General features: G+C 41.3%; 1 protein-coding gene across 4 annotated transcripts in view; it reads left to right on the top strand.

Moving 5' to 3' along the window:
* Window positions 1-5,780: 5,780 nt before the first annotated feature.
* SNTG1 (syntrophin gamma 1) overlaps window positions 5,781-20,969 on the top strand; it is a 916,326-nt gene continuing 901,137 nt past the window's right edge. For 3 of the 4 annotated variants that reach the window (XM_040487820.1, XM_040487818.1, XM_040487821.1), the window contains exons 1-2: window positions 5,781-5,891; window positions 6,292-7,089. The gene's annotated coding sequence lies outside the window, so the exon portion shown is untranslated. Of the gene's footprint in view, window positions 5,892-6,291; window positions 7,090-18,426; window positions 18,567-20,969 lie in introns of those variants that run through there. The other variant, XM_040487819.1, reaches the window with a different exon arrangement.

Raw genomic sequence — 20,969 nt, 5'->3', positions numbered from 1 at the left:
GGATATATTCAAAGCAATGGGATTTGGGATTAGATGAGATCACGTAAGCAGATAATGCAGAAAAAAGAAGAGAAGAGGTTCCAAGATGTTAAGTCCTGTGGAATTGCAACATGAAGGGGCTTGAGCAGGTTCCGTATCAGCAGGAAAAGCTGAGGAAAAATAGCCATTTATGTGAGTAACTCCACAAGAAGGAAGAGGGAGTCATCAAAGGGGTCAAAGACTGCTCTTGAGTCAGGTAAGATCTTGAATATAGTGTTAACTTTAAAAAATAAGTTATGCTACCACAAAAATGGGTTTATTTTAGAATAGCAGAGAACTGCAGTTTAGGATGTGCAAGCTATGGCAAAGCCATAGGCCAGTTCAGGAAACAAAGGAGAGGAGTTATTTCATGGAGAAGAAGAGGGAACTTGGGAGGTATTGTTTTGAATGAAAGGCCACTGGAGGCAAGCGGGAGTTCAGGGTGAGGACGGTCTCTCGCTGGCTGAGTTTCAGGGGAAGTCAATTTCTTGTGGGAGATGCAGAGTACATTTCCCCCCTAGTGAAGCCAGCTAATTAACAATTCTTCCTGTAATTGACAAGGAGCGGACCACTCCTCATTCTTGCCTCCAGACTCTAGTAATCAAGGTTTTCCTTCATTAATTTTCACAAATGTAAGGCCAGAATCATGGCCAGTGGATTCAGAAATAGAAAACTCATTGGTGACCTTGACAAAGATGACCAATGAAAAGGGTCTAGAAAGAAAATAGTATGATAAGAGGTGAGAAAAATAAAATAGTCCATGGGACCATTTTAGAAAATACTTCCAAGAAACGTTTCTATAAATAGTTGGGTAATGGCTGGAGGTTTCAATGTAGTATTTATTTTATTTTATTTATATGTGTATAGAAACATGTGAACACATACCCACGCACATTCCCATGCATGTGCACACACAGATACACATATATTTAAAAGGAGGTAAGTGAAACGTACATAGATGCTTATTTTTTGTTTTTTTTAATTTTTTTTTTCAACGTTTATTTATTTTTGGGACAGAGAGAGACAGAGCATGAACGGGGGAGGGGCAGAGAGAGAGGGAGACACAGAATCGGAAACAGGCTCCAGGCTCTGAGCCATCAGCCCAGAGCCCGACGCGGGGCTCAAACTCACGGACCGTGAGATCGTGACCTGGCTGAAGTCGGACGCTTTAACCGACTGCGCCACCCAGGCTCCCCAATAGATGCTTATTTTAAAAAATGCATATTACTAGGCAGTTGAAAAGCATTTAATATGATATACAGGTTAAAGTGGCAGTATATGTTTTCAGGATAGTTTCCTTCTTTGTCAACGGTTAACAACTTGCTACCATGGCAGGACTTGATGACCTGTGAAAGGATGTCCATAGCACTGAAAGCCTGCAGTGGAATTTCACCTACTTGTGTATAAACGCTACTCACATGGATGTGTTTTATATACAGCAATATTCCCTGCTTGATGTTAATGAACAAGAAAAATTCTCCAAGACACTGTCTCTGCCGGACAGGCATGAAGATATGTCCTAGAAACAGATCAGTCTGTCATATATTGAGCAAGGCCCTGAGCCATGTGCTGTACATTAACCCTACTAAGCAGGTTGCACTCCTTCTATTTTAAACTGAAGCAGCAGGGGCGCCTGGGTGGCTCAGTGGACGAAATGTCAGACTTTGGCTCACGTCATGATCTCCCGAGTTTTGAGTTCGAGCCCCGCTTCAGGTTCTGTGCTGACAGCTCAGAGCCTGGAGCCTGCTTCCATTCTGTGTCTCCCTCTCTCTCTGCCCTTTCCCTGCTCACACTCTGTCTCTTAAAATAAGTAAACATTAGACACAGACTCAAAAAGCTTATGTAGCTTCTCCAAGTAACAAATGTCACACTTTGTTTGTTTTTTTTTTTTAAGCAAGTCATACTCAACGTCTTTTTTTAAGAAAAAAATAAATAAATAAGTAGGTGGTCAGGGAGCCATTGTCTACAATGAAACCACTTACACATGGGCAGTGGTGGTTTACATGGCCCAATTTGCTAAGTTTCTCTGACCTCTACAAGTCACCTTCCCCAACAGAAAAATCAAACAAAGGTAACTGATGGATTTTTGTGCTTCAGCTACTTTGAAGCCAGTGGAGTTCTGAAATCCCATCCACCTTACTCCTGTAACTGAAGTCAACAGAGCTTAACTAATACAAAAGCAAACACAAAGTCCTCTAGGTTCACCTGATGATAACTCAGCAAAGCAAATTAGAACGCCTTAGCTGGCGGCGATCCAGAGCAATTGACAAAAGTTCATGGTATTCCAAGAATCGAAACAGAAGGCCTGCATAGCCCTGCTCTCTCAAGGTCCTCCTTGACTCTACTTGGAATGACTCTTTTCAGCAATGCTTTCTACATTTTGGGATTTTTCCCCCATAAACTCAACATTTCATTAAAAAAATAAAAAGAACAATTTTAAATAGGATCATTTTTCAGATTAGAAATCATTGGTCATAGGTAGGTAACACCTAGTTGTATTTAAACGAAGAAAATATCGGCTCAAAATGATGCTGGAGATGCTGAAGCCTTTGATTAAAAGAATCAGATGTGGGTATTGGGAACAGGAAACATAAGTGAAACACAGAAACGAGAAAAATATGCTAATAAAAACAAAACAAAACCAAACCAGAATCCTCAAGTTATCTATCCAGTCTTGAAATTGAAATGTAGAAACAGTGATCAAGGGTTATTCCGTAGATAATATCACCTACTTTTTATAGAAACATACAAAGATATTAAGATTTTACACACATTGCTTTTATTTTTGATTATGACAATTCAATGCAGTTTGCAGGAATTAGCACCATTTTATATATGGTGTCAAGGTGGCTCAAAATCAGAGGCTTGTGTAAGTTATACCAAAGGTATACAGTGATCGTTACTCTGGATCGCATTGCACGAAAGTTTTGCTTTGCATTTCAAACTCCCCCTTCAAAGGACTTCCAATTGTTTCCAAAATGTTTCACAAAGTAGTATTTTCTAAGATTTCTATGCTGTGAGGGCCGGGCTGGGTGGGGATTGTATCCCAGTTCTGTAAACACAGAAATTGAGTGACCTGGTTTAGGATTCAAGTAACCATTCTAGGGTATTAACATTTTCTTGTGAATGTGATGCTTCATATACTGTACTGTTTTGATGTTTCACATTCACATTTTGTTATGTTTACATTTTAAAAATAGTAACAGGGGCGCCTGGGTGGCGCAGTCGGTTAAGCGTCCGACTTCAGCCAGGTCACGATCTCGCGGTCCGTGAGTTCGAGCCCCGCGTCGGGCTCTGGGCTGATGGCTCGGAGCCTGGAGCCTGTTTCCGATTCTGTGTCTCCCTCTCTCTCTGCTCCTCCCCCGTTCATGCTCTGTCTCTCTCTGTCCCAAAAATAAATAAAAACGTTGAAAAAAAAATTAAAAAAAAAATAAAAATAGTAACAAAACAACACAAATTTAGATTAATTTTTGTTTTTAAATCTGCTACAAGGATGACATTTCTTAAAACATTTCTTTGATTGGGGGCGCCAGGGTGGCTCAGTTGGTTAAACTTCCGACTTGGGCTCAGGTCATGACCTCACAGCTCAGGAGTTCAAGCCCCGCGTCAGGCTCTGTGCTAGCAGCTCAGAGCCTGGAGCCTGCTTCGGATCCTGTGTCTCCCTCCCTCTCTCTGCCCCTTCCCCACTCAGCTTCTGTGTATCTCAAAAATAAATAAACATTAAAAAAAGATAAAGAAAGAAAACATTTGTTTGATTGTTCCCAGTGTATCTGTCCCTGGTTTTGTTGTACTTCCTGTATTCATTTGTAGCATCAGATGTTAGACTGAATTTAATTTTCATCAGCTTAATTTCCATAACTGGTTATACAACTTGATAAGGCAAAACATGGAGTGGATTTTGCTTCTTTAAAAAAAGACATCGAAGAACATAATCTTACTGGGACAGTTCAAATTAATCAACTGATTTTTTCTCTTTCTGGCAGAGAGAGAGAGAGAGAGAGAAGGAAGGGGTGAGAGATTGAGAGAGAGAGAGAGACTGTGCATTCACGCCAATCAGTGTTTAGAAAGAGAATCTGTTCCTCTAGGTCTGAATAATCAAGCGCATACGTTTTCAATTAGTAACATGTTTGTACTCCGTGCCTCATTTAAATGCCCTTCTTTTATTTGGTTAAATTTGTGCCATTTTTCTTGCTTCTACGTGTCTGGAGAAAACAATTCAAACCATCAGTGGAATCAACTGGGATCAGCATCGAATCACCTCGGAGAGACGCCTCTGCACCGACCGAGAGAGGATGGCACCTGAGGAGTGGAGCCCTCATCCCGGCTGAGTTTCGTCCTCCGGCAAAACCCGGGCACTTTCTGAAACTTCCTGGTACGGAAGACACGCACTCGCGTCCACAGACACAGGAAGCCTGCGTTGGTCTACACTTGCTTAAGGAAAAGGCAAACTTCGTTGACCACCGTCCTGAGCAAAGCCCCCCCCCCCCCCTTCCCCACGAGCCCCAGGCGACCAGCGTTCCGAGGTCGCGCCTTGAACCCGCCCTGCAGGCCGGTGGATTGAGGTCCCCTGCGCACGATTCCTGCGAGGCGAGCTCCACACAGCGTTCGCGGCGCGCAACGTCTCCACCGCGCGCGGCCTCCTGCGGCTCGAGCCCGGGGCTCCCCCGCCCGGGCAGGGAAGGGGGCGCAGCGCGGCCAAACAGCTCAAAGTCCAAGGAAAACACGGACTTTGCTTGTGAGTAATAACCCGCCGGAGCGATCCCGGTGCAACCACGTTTCAGCTCCTGAGGACCAGCGAGCTCCGCGCCCGCCGCTCGCGCCCCCCCCCCCCCGCCTCCAGCCCCTCGCTCCGCCCGCGCCTCGCGGAGCGCGCGTCCCCTGCGGGAGGCGGAGACCGGCCATCCCGCCTGGACCGCCCGGATCTGCGCGCCCGTCCGCGATGGACGCGGGGGAGGACAGTTGCACTCCGGGCTTAGTCGCTGCGGGCAGAATCGGGGGCCAGGATGCGGAGAGAGTGCCGGGGGGCGGGGAGGGGGGGAGGCCGGCGACGGCGCCAGCCCCTCTCCTACCGCCCTGCAGAAGTTAGTGCTTCGCTCCACCTCCCCGCTCCCGCGCCCCTCCCGCACCCGCAGTAATTCTTTCCCTAATTTCCTCCCAAGTGTACTCCATTTCCTGGCGCAGAAATGCACACAAGTTCCGAGCCTGAAGGGGTGGGCTACGTGCACTGTGTTTTCCCTCTTCACTTACACGTAGCTTCCAGGCGGGTAGGATTTGGATCAGTTTCCCAACAGTTTCAACGCGGTGTGCGCCAATCCCCCAGCTCCCCGCTGTCGTGTCTGCTGCACCCGTGTAGAGCGTGGGCGGCGAATCCCTCGGCGGCCGCCCTGGGGACCACCCACGCAAGCCCTTCCCGGGGCGTGCTGTCAGCCGGTGGTTGAGAGCAGGTGGAATGGGCAGAAGTGGGGGACCCGCGCACGGCGGGAGCGAAGTGGCCGCAAGGCCTGGGGGACCCCGGCCCGGAGGGGCTAGGGGCGGCCTCGGAGACTAGGGGGTGCGAGGAAAACCCAGGCCAAGGGCCCGGTGGGTTGGGCATCGTTCTGCCCAACAGGGGCGGGGATGGTCGAGCCCTCCCGCTGACTTGACGCATTTCTTACTGGATCCTTTGTGGAATCAGACTCTCCACACACCCCTGCGGGAGCCTGGGCCGTGGGCGGCGCGAGAGCACTGCCCCGGGAACGCAGCCTCCCGAGGCTCCCGGCTGGCCGAGCCGTCTCACGAGACTCCCCGAGCACTGCCACTCACACGAACCGCGTCCGGCCGGATCCTCTTAGCTGCTCTGCAACGATTCCGATCCAGGTCAGCAGCGCTTAAAGGTAGCAGAGCCGACATGCCTTCTCTTTCCCTTTTCTCGTCCTCTGTCCTTTTATGTTGTTAACGAACCTGTCATTTCTGCTTGGAAGGTCCAAGAAATACCCACGACCTCTTTACTGTGTCTAACCCAGGGATTTCAGATGGGGCTTTTCAGAATTTAAGTGTGGTCTCGGCGCGCCCCCCCCCCCGTGGGGAATGAAGAGGGGGGAGGCGTCCAAAACAGCCCTTTCCATTTTCTGTAATTAGAGACCCAAAGAAACTCTGGATTTTCCACGGCACATAATCTATATTTATTCATATTCTCTCTCTCTCTCTCCCTCCCTCTCTCCCTCTCTCTCTCCCCCCTCCTTCCTCGTGCGCGTGTATGCGCGCGCTTGTGCGTGCGTTTCCTTTCATTTCTAGCATTAGGAAACTCGTTCAGGGCCACTGAAAAGTCAGGAGAGGCTCACATCTCATCTCCCACGGATTCCTACCTCCAGGGTCAGATAATGCCCGGAAACGTTGCCACCAAACAAGTCTGAGAGTATTATTTTGGAGAAACCGTTAACCCCTACCAAAATACAAAGCGCCAGAGGAAACCAGGTGAGACTCGAAGACAAGGAAGCCCTTTGCGTTCGCTGGTGGAGGAAAGTGCGATCTGGGGACGGGCTGGGGGGCCCCGGTCCTTCTACTTCAGCACCGGAGGGGATGGACAGCGTCTCCGGACCGGGCTGCAGCAACAGGGAAGGACCTGCGCTGCCCTTGCCGCCACTGTCGTCGCCACGGGCATCTGGGCTCCCTGCTCCTCGCAGCTAAAAGGCGGTGCCTCCTGATACCCCCTGGCCCCCCTCCCCCCCCACTTTCCTTGATAGACGAAAAGTAACCTTTCTCATCCACCTGCTAAGCTACAATCCAGGGCTCTGAGGAGTCCTCTGGTTCTGCAGATTAAACTCCCAGCAACAACTTCAAGAATAATTCTCCGTAGGGGGCTGGGAGGAATGCACCCAGAAGAGTGAGGTTGAAGTTCTTAGAGGCTCTGAAAAATCATGGGCTCCGCAGAAGGGGTCGGAATGCTCAAAGGCCCACACTTCATGATATAAACAGAATGCTCACCAGAGGGTTGCAACTGTTTTGGAAACAGCTTTGTGAGAGGAGGTTCCAGCTCTAGTCACATCCCTACGTTAGAGAAACTGAAAGACTTCTAATTCCTTTACTTGGATGGTAAGTGATAATGCTGTTCTATTTACTTACAACGCTGATGATCTTTTAAATAAAGGTTGTAACAGAAAGATTATAAACACTATTACCTTGCCTTGTGGATTAAGGAGGATATAATTTTATTTTTAAAAGATTGTTTCTACATCGTGATCTCAGGAAACCTCTTGCCTCATTAAATAGGATATTTTACTTCTCTGAGCCTCTTATGTGACAAGAATATTAAAAATAATGTATATTGCCTTTTATGATGATAGTAAACTCTTGGTTGGGTATTTTTTTTTTAGTGCTGATCTAATAAGTTTTCGAATTTGTGTGTGTCTTTTTTTTTCAAAACTAATATAATCTGGCATTTTGTGAAACGCTGGTTTTTTTTTTTTTTTGTCTTACGCATGCAGTTTAAAGTGATCTTATCTGTGTTATACAGTATGCAAGACTCAAAGTTACAAGTAGAGATGGGTTAGCCATCTCTTCTATCATATTTTATATGATCGTAATTTGCCAAACCATGTATAAGAACAAACACATTTATACAGACACCCTTGATCCTTCCCTCTACCCCAACCCCCAAGTATACTTACACCTGTAGAATCTTACCTCAAGAAATACACACATTTTTACTTAGCATAGTCTTTCCAGCCTTTTAAAGCTTAAGACGCCCGGCTCAAACCAGATCTGCCAGAGGCAGAAAATGAGAAGCTTTAGCGTGCCTTTTTAGGAGAGCTGGGGTTTGATAGCATTCTGACTTCTTCATTCTACAAAATGTATTTGCCACTGAAATCCAAAAAGCGATAGGCCAATAGGTTCTTGACAAACCATAAACTTTCAAGTGTTAATTAAATCTGTTTTCTGTTGATTTGTATTTCTGAAGTCTTCCCCTGGAGCTTTAAAAGAACAATCTTTCACAGTGACCTTGATAAGCATTCTGCTTTAATAAAAAGGGTTCACTGGGTAAAGGCAGTTACACAAATTTATAGCCTCTGCCTGACATTTCACTAAGAGCTTGATCAATTCCAACGAGAACATTCAGTTCAGTGGACAGTGTTGACTTACAAGTATGGACTTTTACAATCATGTACATACATGTGATGCTATATGCACATGCAACACTGTGGAAATAGTTTGCCCCTTTGACAAATTATAGTAACTTTAGGTTTCTCTTTTAATTTCATAGTTCGTATATAACTGATGATAAAACGCCTCTAATGCGTATCCATACCGACACTCCTCAATTGCAACACAGAAATCATCTGAGGCAGTGAAGATGGGATTTGTTGCTGAGTCGATGGGCCCTTATTTTCCATTGGCTTAGAGTGGCAGCTACACTCTGAGGAAAAAATCATTCTCAACTGTCACTTACTGCTTACCATGAACCTGCTTGCTTAGCAGAAAGGGAGCAGAGGCATCTATGTCACTGAGCTCCTTGGGGGCTCTTTTGCCCTATATAGGTCAGAAATGATAATCTGAGGAAAAGAAAATGTGCCATTGATTTGGATTCCTTCCCAGGAGACTTAAAAATGTTCTCCTAACACCACCCGATTTTTTTTTCCTAATCTGAGAGATGTGGAAGCGAAATTACCACGTAGAATGACTAATCATGTTTTAAGAGAGTTATAGAATATTGTTAGGCTTTTATTTTGGATGTCAATGAATTAACATAGAGAGACTCCCCTGGTCGGCAGAGCATAAAAAGAAAGCAGAGATGTATTCCAGGAAGCATAGCTGTGGGTTTGTGGCCGCAGTTACCTTCTTAGAGGTAGAGGGGGCAGGCTTGCCCTATGTGTGGCTGAACTGCACAGAGTAATAAGTTACCTTTGCCTAATTCCTTTGGAGATTTAACCATAGGAATAAATAACTCTAACTCACCCATCCAAGTTCGGGCAAGGTACGTGGAAGCTCGTGTCAATCCTTGTCTTTGGGGAAATGTCATTACATTGAGATAGGCTTTTGCAGGCGAACTCAATGCCTGCCTACATGCCGCTCTCCTCCAAAAATAGAAGAAGAAAAAAAAAAAGAGTTGATGGGCTAATGAACCACATCTTCCTTTTGTACAGAATCACCTGTCTTTAAAGAGCAATCTATAATTTATTCCAGGACATCCATATCTTATTAAAGTAAGCTGTTTTGATAATTATTTTGGTCTGTTAATGCATGTGGTTTGGCCAGGACCAGACAGAGTAATTCAACCTCCCCTCTCCTGGGGTTGCCGAGGAGGGCGGATGTTTTGCTGGTAGGGCTAAGTACTGTTGGCTGTTGCTTATACTCAAAAGAGAAAAAAGAAATAGGATTGCATAATCAGGAAAATGGAAAGTGTATATAGGACAGAGGATAATTAACAATGAGCCCTGGAATGTGTTCAGTTGCTCTTCTTTTAGTAAGAAATAGTTGAGAATGAAACAGGGAGTTCTGACCTGAATCTTTAATTAATAAAAAAAATGTTATAAAGCTACTTCTTGGTTAACTTTTGGTGTAGACCATCTAAATATTAATTTGATATTCTAAGGTAAGTATTGATATCATCAGATCATATTGGATTTGAATATCCTGTTTGCCTTTGGAATTTTTGCTTGAGCTGGAATCAAGTTATACACATATTTATCAAAACACGTAGAAGCATGAAATGATTATTATTGGAACTTAAGAAGGCACCCGGTAATCGATTTTTATTTTTGTACCACTTAAAAATGTAAATTCCAGGCAAACAGTCACGTATTCATCCAATTCTAACAAGCAAGGCAGAAGCCACTGGCGAAGAAAAGCATATTGTAAGTCAGAAGTTATTTCTATAGTCATCTCACCTCCCCAAAAACCTGTACAGTGAGTCATAGAATAGCACTCAAATGGAAAGAGACCTCTTATTTAGGTATATTCTCTCCGTTTAGCTTAGTAGAATGAGTTGTACATGGCGTGTGTTGAAAGAGACCAACATGTTGCAGTATAAAATATGTGAGGCATTATGATGTAGCAGAACAAGTACTGTTTGACAATTAGAAGATCGGGGCTCTTGAACTGCTTGTCATTAGAGCTTGGATAAGTCACTCAACCCACTGAAACTTAATTTTTCTTCCCTGAAAGAAGATATTTACCTACCAATTAGGGTACAGTGCTTTATATATGTGGGATATAAATATTTGTGGAATGAATGCCTAGTCTATGAAAGGTTGAAAAGTCACAATATGATGCTTTTGAGAGCATTTTGGACATTAGAGTGCTGTATCTTTGAATTATTGTAAATAATCGTTAAGAGCATTCATTCCTTAATTCATTGAAAAATTCCCTGCTGATTACTAACTATATGGTCACCATGTGTCTTACATTTAAGAACTTAGGTGTAGGGAATATCGTATTTCCTGTTAATTCAGCACCAATTTTCTTACAGGTTTTAATTGAATCAATATGAGAATGCAGGTAGGGCCTGGTTTAAAAATGTTTATTACTCAAAATTAACACCATGTTTCATACCAAATAGCCAGGCCTAGGTCAGCATCACTCGAGTTCATTTTAACTGCTTTCATTTTGACCTTAAATGGAGCAATCACTACCTTTGTGTCACCATTTTCCGATCTGTAAAGGAAGAATGATATTATTAGTTAATAAGGAGACTCACGGGATTAAATGGACTTTACAACTGAATATCTAAAAATACATCAGAATGCATTTGATTTGATTTAGGGCTAGCGAGGATGGAGAGAAGTGTGGACAACGTGGACCAATACAGGGGGATGTCCTGGAAATGCTGTGAAGATTAGCCCAAAGCTTAGATTCTACTTGGGAGTGTCTCAGGAAATCTCAAGAACATCCCATTGCTGTTTTTGGTTTTTTTTTTTTTCCTTAAATTAAGTTTTGAAAGTGACTATAATTTTTTAATGTAATTTTTTGAACATGCAGTCTTTACAGATTTCTGTAGTATCACTAAAAATACTCTGATAGTATGTTTAAGAAATCTAAATTGTGATGAAAATTATAAAATTACCTACTTATTGATAGAATGTAAAGTTTTTTTTTTTTTTTTTGGTTTTATTTGTTATCAGTTTCCAAAAAGGAAAAAGGAAATTAACAACAGAGAAAGGAAATTGGAAAAAAAAAAAAAAGCAGGAAATGAAAGGCCATTAAAATATGTCATGTGACCAAAATCTTTATCTTTGAATTATTATGAAGATTGTTCTATACAAAGCATCAGAAGATCATTCCAGATTTTCACAGATTTAGTCTTGAAATTATTAGCAAAGCTAAAGTAATAGTATTTTTTTTAATTAAAAGAGTCATCAAATCAATGCATTAGAATAGTGGTTAATTTTTTGTCACTTCATCACATTTAATGTACATGCACAGATTTTACAAATTACAGTTTGTAAAGTAGTTATAAATACATTTATATTTAGCAAATATATTACCAGTTACTCAGCATTTCAGAGCTGAAGATTTAATTTTTTACAGGAATAAATACTTAACTTGATAAATTCACTAAATAAGTTCACAGAATGTACGAGTCTTTCCAAATTGTACCAGAATTTTAGCAGTAATGTTATATATTCATATAAAACAGTTGAAAAAATAATACATTCTCTTTAAATGTTTTCAAAGGGATCCATGATGAGAAATAAGGAAGTCTCTGAGATTAAGAAATTTAAAATGTTGATAAGCAAAGAGTATCAATTACATCGTTAAACATACATTGAGTACATAGGAAGTCTAGAATCAAATGTCATTTTCTCATCAACTGATTATATGACCTTGGGTTAATCACTTTATCTTATTTTACTAGCTCAGCATTTTCTTGATTGTTTTGGGAAATCATTATCATGTCTCTTAGAAAACAAACACACAGAAACCCATAGGTGTAGCTGAGCTCAAAACTTTTCTTCTGTTTCCCTCAGATCTTTTTTCTTGAAAACATTCCCGTACCCTTATGGTGAAAAGTACATGGCATTTAGAATCAGTTGAATCCTGGAATTGAGTCTCATTAGCTATACAAACTTGGGCAATGGATGTAAACTCTGAGTCTCTATTTTCATGTGTAAAACGAAAGGTTTCCACCTCTCGCGTGGTTGGGAATAGGGCATGTAGAAGGGCTAAGTGCCCTGCCCCCACCCAGCAGGAAATCGGTCAAGTTGGTGGTGTTTGTTATTACGTAGCTTGTTCCCCATCCACATCCTGTGGCTCTGACCGTCCCACCATTTTCTCTTACTGTTTTTCCAGACAAATCTCCTGTGTTGTCTTTCAAAGCATACCATACTTACACTACCTGGCTCTCTTCTTCACGCTTTGTCCTATAGGCCGTTTCTTTTTCCGTTGACACATCTAAACCTACATTTCTTTGTGTAGATTGTAACTTGCAATGCCTACGGGGCTCAGGCATGGAAGCTACTGAGTGTGGCTGGCCAGTAGGGCCTGCAGCAAACTGCTGAGAGCAATATCACCCCCACCCCCCCACCCCCAGGAGTTTCCTGACTCTCAATACTCCTCAGTTAGAGCAAACTCTGGGAACTGACAGCAGAGTTTTGTGTGCAGTCTCCTCATTTTCAGCTAATTTAACATTTCGAGTTTTTTTTTTTTTTTTTTTAATAGAACCAAGTGCATCACAAGCTGGCCTCACAGTACATAGGGTGCATTTTGTGCTGTAGCCCGCAGAGCCATACTCTTCTGAGTTGAGTGGCATTTGTTAAACCCGACGTGCTTAGTCGGAGTCTTTTACTAGTCCTCTCTGTTTTTTTATCTAAAAATACGAGAATGAACCATGACTTGGCAAAAAACAAAAAACCAAAAAACCAAAAAAACCCAAAAAAATCCTTCATCTTAATACTTTGTAGAAGTTTCCAAGCAGTAAATCTCAAATAATGAGGAGTGGCTGATATGAAGTAGATAGTCCATGTCTTTGATGGTCAAAAATATAGCGGGGGAAAGATAGTTTCTAGAATAAATAGGAATGGGGATAGGTCAACAGTATTCCATAATGTATTTTCTTCTAGCCTCTCTTCTTACTATTATCTTTCTTTTCTCGTATGGACGCAGCAGCAACAGTAACTCCGATGCTAACCTTGACTGACCTGTTAGGTGAAGAGAAGGAAAGATGATCATTTATTGGTAACAGACAGTAGTCTTTTAAGCGCAAAGCACTCCTCCTGTCCCCCAACACAGGTTTTAGTGCACTCTTCAGGAAGGAAAGGGGGGCTGTCTTACCAGATAGAAGGAACAGCAGCTGTCCGCTGTCGTGTTACCGGCCAGCCTACGAAACATTTCCAAGTCATCTCATCATCCAGTGCTGATAGAATATTCCCCCAAAGTGGGCTCCGAGGCCTATTGTGTCTCCAAGAGCTTGCTTTTCTAAGAAAGAACCTTTTAAGCTGAAATGTAGGCAATGTGCCCTTCAGTGTCATTCGTGCACCAAAGCTTTGCGGGTGTCCTTTCTACTTTATTGCTCCGAAGTGAGTAATGTCAAAAGGCCATACAAACAGTGTAAGAGAAGAGACCAGTGCGAGGAAGAGTATTTCTTGCTGGATAGCGTTCTCCTTGGCGGTGTTTTTCTTTTCTTTCTTTTTTTTCCCAGCAGTTTTAAATAATATATTCTCATTTATCATATGATAATCCTGCTCCGTTTTCACTAGACTATTTGTCTTTGTTTTTCTCTGGTCTGGTTTTAATCTTGAAGAAGTAACACTCCTAAACGCAGATTAATTGCCTACATCTTGCGCCACGTATGATAGACAATATGACCAAGAAGTAATACAATAGGGCACAATTACCCTAATTACTCTAAGACAATAGGGCAAAAATGACCTCAATTTACTTGAGGTAAATAAGAATAAGTAGTTTCATCTAATTCATTCACTTCACAGACAGGCTGTGCGTTTCTTCTCTTCGAGCTCATCATTTGCTCTGCTTATAAATCCTTCAAGTGATTTACCTGTTCCCCACCCAGTCAACTGATTTTTATTTTCCGTTTTGTGTTTTCTTTCTAGGACCTTTTAAGAAAGTCCCTTGACATTGTTGTTTCGAATCTTCGTAGAACATGATATGTTCCGGGAAACTTCACCTTTGCCTTTAATTTCCATTCATACTATGATTCTCTGGCATTTTGTATGATGTTTACAGTGTTTTTTGTTTTTGTTTTTTTTTTTTTTAAATCCCCGTTAGGGAGTCTCATGTGATTGTCATGGCAGGCCTGTGAGGTTGACTGTCATTCCTGTTTTGCAAATGAGATAACTGCGATCAGGGCAAGTTTTCTCTAGATTAAATCAATTCTCTAGATTTCTGTCTAGATTAACTTACAATTAAGGTTTGGTTAATACTTAGTACTTTCCCACATTCTATAGGTGGTTTGGGGGGACGCACTGGCACCTGTTACTTGCATATCTCGCTTCACACATGCTTCACTTGCTGTAGATTGTGATAAAAATAAAACTCAGCAACTGTATTTTACTGACATTTTACAAAGTTACTGGAGGAGTTTAGATTCTTGAGGATCTTGAAGGGCTCCCATATTATCTTGACCCTAATCTTATATAGATAGGGAGGTTTGTGGACCACCTCATGACATTTTGAAGTCATAATTTCAAAGCATCATGGAGTCATGAAGGACCAGCGTTAATTCTGTTGCAGTAATTCAGACTGGAGGTGATAGGAATGTGACCTAATGGGATAAGGTTAAAAAAGGAGTCAATTAAAACTGGATGATCAGATGAGAGTGATGCCACTAATAAACAAGAGAAGAATCAAGAAGGAGAGACCATATGAGATAATGTATTCAATACGCACCAGAAAAATGCTAAAGCATGTAAATATAAAATGCTGTTCTTTGGAAGGAACCGTGTCACATCCGACTTGGGACACGTCAGAGGAGTGGTGAAAGGTAAAACCTGACTTACGAGACTCAGTTATCACAATAAAGATTATTTCTGAAACTACAAAAATATATTAACTATTTAAGAGAATGAAGGGAAGATAGTTGTTTATGAACGTAACCATCCATATTGGGGAATGCAAAAGTAATAGGAGACCGGATTAGAAAAAAATACTTAGAAACGTGTGAGGGAAAATACATAACATTTCAAGAACACTGTTGATTGGTTAACACTGTTGATGCTGTGGAAGTGAAAGTAATAAGGATTCAAGTGCCTTTGGGTTCACACGAAAGTCAGTCATTGGGCATCTTGGAGAGAACAGTTTTTGAAAACTGATTCAGCTAACCTTTAAGAGTGTGAGGTCTTAAGAGTCAAACTAAGGCCAAGGGCTACCACATTCATGCTAAGAATGTATAAGAAGCAATACAGTTACCTTTTCACTCCCAGTTCACAACCCCCATTAAAATCTGGCGAGACCACATTTCTGGGAAAGTGAATACTTTGTTGCATTACTTTGTTGCAAATCTTGCCTGTGGTGATGGAGGTCTGGTGAGAGAAAATATCGTTTGTTACAGAGTAAATCTAAAAGAGATACACATAATACTTGGGAAGAGATCTACTTATAAGCTTTTATTTTTCCTATTATTTCAATACTTATTTTAGGGGATCACATAAAATATGTAAAATATGCAATAATTGTTCTTTTGTTTCAGTTACTGGAAAATGAACTTTTCTCCATTAATAATGATGCAACGTAGTATTGACTTTACTGAAAGGCTGAAATTAATTTCAAATAATAACGTCTTTTTCATTATATCCTCCTTTGTATCTGTATCTATATTATTGGTCCTTTCTGCTTTAGGTGTGTAATATTTACATATTTTTTCTAAAAGAAATTTCTGAGTATGAAATTGGGTACAAGAGATCTTCAGACCTAAGCCTCCTCTGTACTTTTTATCTCTCATTGAGCTGAATGACCTAGAAGGACCACAGGAGTATTGCGACGTCCATCCGAACGGCTAGACTTTCCAAAAGAATTCAGGCAAACAAGATATTTGCTCTTGCCTAATATTCAAATTCCTTTCTCAAGCCACTCAAATTCCCCAGATAATTGCCCGGCTTTACCTTAGTACCAAAGGAGTAAATTATCCACTTTTTGGAGGCCAGTTTTCTTTTTTTTTTTTTAATTTTTTTTTCAACGTTTATTTATTTTTGGGACAGAGAGAGAGAGAGACAGAGTATGAACGGGGGAGGGGCAGAGAGAGAGGGAGACACAGAATCGGAAACAGGCTCCAGGCTCTGAGCCATCAGCCCAGAGCCTGACGCGGGGCTCGAACTCACGGACCGCGAGATTGTGACCTGGCTGAAGTCGGACGTTTAACCGACTGCGCCACCCAGGCGCCCCTGGAGGCCAGTTTTCTAAACCACTAGTGTGCCATTTACCAAATACCTTTTCAGTGCACTAAAAGACTCCCCAGTAACCCTGAAGGAGTTAATGTGCCACCAAACAGTGGGTGATTTACTCCCTCATCTCCCATGGAATCCAATGGTATACAGTGGCAATGTGAGCTTTTGCTTTGATTCAATGAGGCACATTTGAGTCACCGTCGGGCATGGAGTCAGTGATTCTCTGGGAGGCTAAGCCATAGAGGACAGGAGGTGTTTATCAATGTGGAGGAGGGCAAAGGGGAGAGGTAAGGCAGGTAATGCTGCCAACTATTATCTGAATGGAATTCCTGCACCAGTGTCTGTGTACCTGGCAGTGTTAGGCTAGTTAGCAATCCATGGGCACAAGGAATGATCTTGTTATGGGTTTACACAAAGTTCTCTGTGAGGTAATCAACTCCTTTCCTTTTGATGTAGTGACCATTGGGTTTTTGTTTTGTTTTGTTTTGTTTTTTGTTTTTTTGTCCTGGCCTCATTTCAGACGTGGAATAATTTCTTTCCTGCCAATTGTAAATTTCCATGACTTAAATGCAGATGAGTTTACTAAAGGCAACTCTTTGGTTATAATCCTTCTCTCATTCCTCCATAAACTTACCAATCGTTGTAGCGATTCGTGTCTACTTTAGTAGTTATGGTCATCTTCTGTTACACTGATATTTCACCTGGCATAGCAAATGGCAACATTTTTTTTAAAGGATTTTTTCATCCTACCTGTGGGTCCTGTTTAAAATAGTATATGCACACATACGTCTACTGAATAAATCACAGGTACCCTGCATTATTTTAGGGGATACTATCAAAAATTTGAAAACTGCTAAATATTTACCAGTTATGCTTATGAATAAATGAAATTGTTTTGAGAAAGAAGCAATTCTATTACGTACGATGCGAATTTTGTGAAAATGAATTTCTTTAAATCATATCCAAACTTTAGTTCTCTGTGAAAATGCCTTGACATATATAAAAACAGTATAATCGTAGAATAATCAATTAAATGAAGCTTATAAATCCCTTATGCTATTTTTATACACATGTAAAGCCCCCCAACAGGCTATTTTCTCCTGAACAGAATTAACAAAACTCCAAATGAAATACAGTCGCTTCCTTCCATGTGTAGCCCCAGAATATTTGCATAAGAGCCAAATCACTCAGCCTTTTCAGGTTTATCAAGAATGCGTACACATTAAGATATTGAATCCTAGGAGCAAAATGGAACTCAAATACATAAAAGTTGCAGGCATCAATCTGAGACTATATCATAAGTACTCTTCACGAACATGGAAATTGAGCAGTTGGAACAAGGCCGATACATGGCCAAAAAAAAAAAAAAAAGTTTGGCAATGGATGAATTACTTAGCATTTCTTTTTGTGAAGAATAAAAGCTTTCTGGCTTCCAACAAAGAGTTTGTGAGCTGTATGGCAGTATTTTGAACAAGGAGATCATTTATAAATGCAGTCTTTATATTTAGGAAATGATTACGGGATGCAGCTGCCGTTTTTAATGACTTTTAATAAAGCACGTTATAAAGTGAATTAGCAATAAATGTTTAACAGATGATAGCGAATCAAGACATTATAGAACATCGTTAGATCTGTGTATTCAATTGTTCAAGCTATATGCCAGTTCCTGGAATACTGGTGGGTTTGTAATTTTCTGGGATGTTTTGAAGGGAAGTTCAAGGCAGATTAAAGTTTAATGAATGGGTTTACTATATCAACTAGCTCTGCTAAAACAGTAAAAACTTTAGTTATGTAAGTGATTAAGTGAACGGTCTTCAATTTTCTTAAATTTCTACAATATAAGGAAGTGTAAAATGAGATAATGAGATTCATACGTTAGTACATGAAGATACGATATTTCAACCACGTTAAATTCTTGAGTCTTTGATAAAGAAGGGTGAATGTACTTTGTAGAAAACAAAATAGTTAGAAAAAAATCTGTGTTCCACACTTGTTTTGTTGGCGTTGCCAAAATTCTAAATTTCACCGTGAAGTGGTCAGAATACTGATGAGTAGAGGAGGGCACAGCTCCTAATTTAGTGGTTTCTGTTCGTACAAGTATTCGTAGGCCACCTCGGCATGCAGAGTAATACAGCAGAGTTTCCTTTTAAAGACTACGCTCAGTCTCGGACCTCAAGAAGGTTAGAGTGTAATGAGGCCAAGGAGGGATGTCCAGAACCACAGACTCATTACAAGGTACAACCTGAAATGTAGTCACTGGCAGATTGTCAGGTTAGGAAACGGACCCTCAGAAAATTGTTGAGGTTGGTTGGCAGACTCAGACGAGTGCGTGGCTGAGTTGAAATGGGACCAGACATTATGGCGTCATTAGTGGTGGCACTCTGAGAATGGGGAAAGAACATGAAATCATGTTTCATGAGGATCTCTCTATGGAACCATCGTGCAGGGTAAATGAGCAACATGGGGTAAGAAGCTAGAGAACAGACAAGTGGGAAGTTCCCTCCAGCAACTGTGACCGAATGCCCATCATAGATGCAGCGAGGGACAGCGGTGCTGTATTCGGACCGTCTCTTTTTTTCAACTTTCTGTTCCTCTTTACATCATTATAGATTCAAAGGGTGTTGCAGAGTCGGTTTCTTGTGAAACTTTTCCCCAGCTTCCCCCCAGGGTGACTTTTTACATAATTATAAAATAGTACCCCCATAGTCCCAGCAGTGGACATTTGCACATTACCGTGAAACAAACTCTCTTATTTAGAGTTCGCCCATTTTTATCTCAACCCATTTGTATGTGTGTGTGTTTGTTTGTGCTGGGTGTAGTTTTATGTTATTTACACCATGCATAGATTTACATAAGCACCACCACAATCAAGATATACAACTGTTTTAACACCACAAAAGAACTTCCTTGTTCTAACCCTTAAGCCCCACTTACCTACCCAGCCCTAATCCATTCTCTAGAATTTTGCCATTTTGAGAATGCTATATAAATGCCATCATATAATATATAATCTTTTGAGATTGACTTTTATTTTTCCACTCAGTAAAATGCCTTTGAGATCCATTCAAGTTGGTGCATGTGTCAGATGTTTATCCTTTGAATTGGTGAATCGTATTCCATGGTTGGTTTGTTGTTCTACCAGTTTGTTGGCCTATCTAGTGGATGAAGAACTTTTGGGTTGTTTCAAATTTGGGGCCACAATGAGTACGTTGTTATAAACATTCACGTGTATGTAGTTTGTTACATAGTAATAGATAGCCAGAATGTCTCATTATAAGTATACTTCGATACTTATCGGGATATGTTAATAATGCGTATCAGGAAGGCAGGTAAGGGGTGCCTGGGTGGCTCAATCGGTTGAGCATCTACTCTTGATTTTGGCTCCATTCATGATCCCAGGGTCATGGGATGAAGCCCTGTGTCAGACTCCACGCTGAGAGTGGAGCCGGCTTAAAATTCTCTTTCTCTCTCCCTCTGCCCCTCTTTCCTGCCCTCTCTCTCTCTCTTTCTCTCTCTCTAAAAATAAAAATATTTTTAAAAAGGCAGATAATATACTGTAGAAAACAAAGGATTTTGAACAAGTAATACTGTTTTAAACTCCGGTTTTCCACTGATGAATGGTCTATTTATTTATTTATTTATTTATTTATTTATTTTTTCAACGTTTATTTATTTTTGGGACAGAGAGAGACAGAACATGAACAGGGAAGGGGCAGAGAGAGAGGGAGACACAGAATCGGAAACAGGCTCCAGGCTCCGAGCCATCAGCCCAGAGCCTGATGCAGGGCTCGAACTCCCGGACCGCGAGATCGTGACCTGGCTGAAGTCGGACGCCCAACCAACTGCACCACCCAGGCGCCCCATGAATGGTCAATTTATACCAGTTACTTTTGCTCTCTGAACACTACTTTCTGATACATAATAGGTGTAAAGCAGTATTTTTCTAAGAACTAATGCAGACATTTAAGTAATTCAATAATGTTCCCACACAATTGTTGATTTTCTAAAAAGTGTTTTAGTTAACGCCATATGTACTTGATTTTATAATGTTTCACACATTATATAACAGTAAGGATGTGGGTATGCAGATTTTAAAAATATGCATCATGTGTGGGGCATCTGGGTGGCTCAGTCAGTTAAGCGTCTGACTTGGGCTCGGGTCATGATCTCACGGTTTGTGCGCTGGAGCCCCACGTTGGGCTCTGTGCTGACAGCTCAGAGCCTGGAGCCTGCTTCCGATTCTGTCTCCCTCTCTCTGCCCTCCCTCCCTTGCTCACGCTCTGTCTCTCTCTCTCTCAAAAATAAATATGCATTAAATTAAGAAAATAAATTAAAAAATCTGCATAATGTGTACAAATCTAGATTGCTGGCAGTTTACCTTATTTAGAAGTTCACACATACATTTACAAAAACTTGCCCATATATTGTGCCACATAACAAAACCACACCAAATTTCGAATGTTTAAAATTCCAAAGGCATGGTCTTTAATCAGTAGCATTCAATTAAAAAAGCAATCAATTTAAAAACGCTGGAGTCTTTTCAATAAATGGTGCTGGCGCAACTAGGCGTGCACATGAGTAAAAAATGAATCTTGACACAAATCTCATACCCTTCTTAAGAAGTAACTCAAAATGGAT

This window comes from Herpailurus yagouaroundi, unplaced genomic scaffold (assembly GCF_014898765.1).
Source record: "Herpailurus yagouaroundi ecotype Mexico unplaced genomic scaffold, PumYag 165, whole genome shotgun sequence".
NCBI classification, from domain to species: Eukaryota; Metazoa; Chordata; class Mammalia; order Carnivora; family Felidae; genus Herpailurus; species Herpailurus yagouaroundi.
Note: the sequence above shows the minus strand (reverse complement) of the source record. Positions and strands in the feature narration are given on the sequence as shown.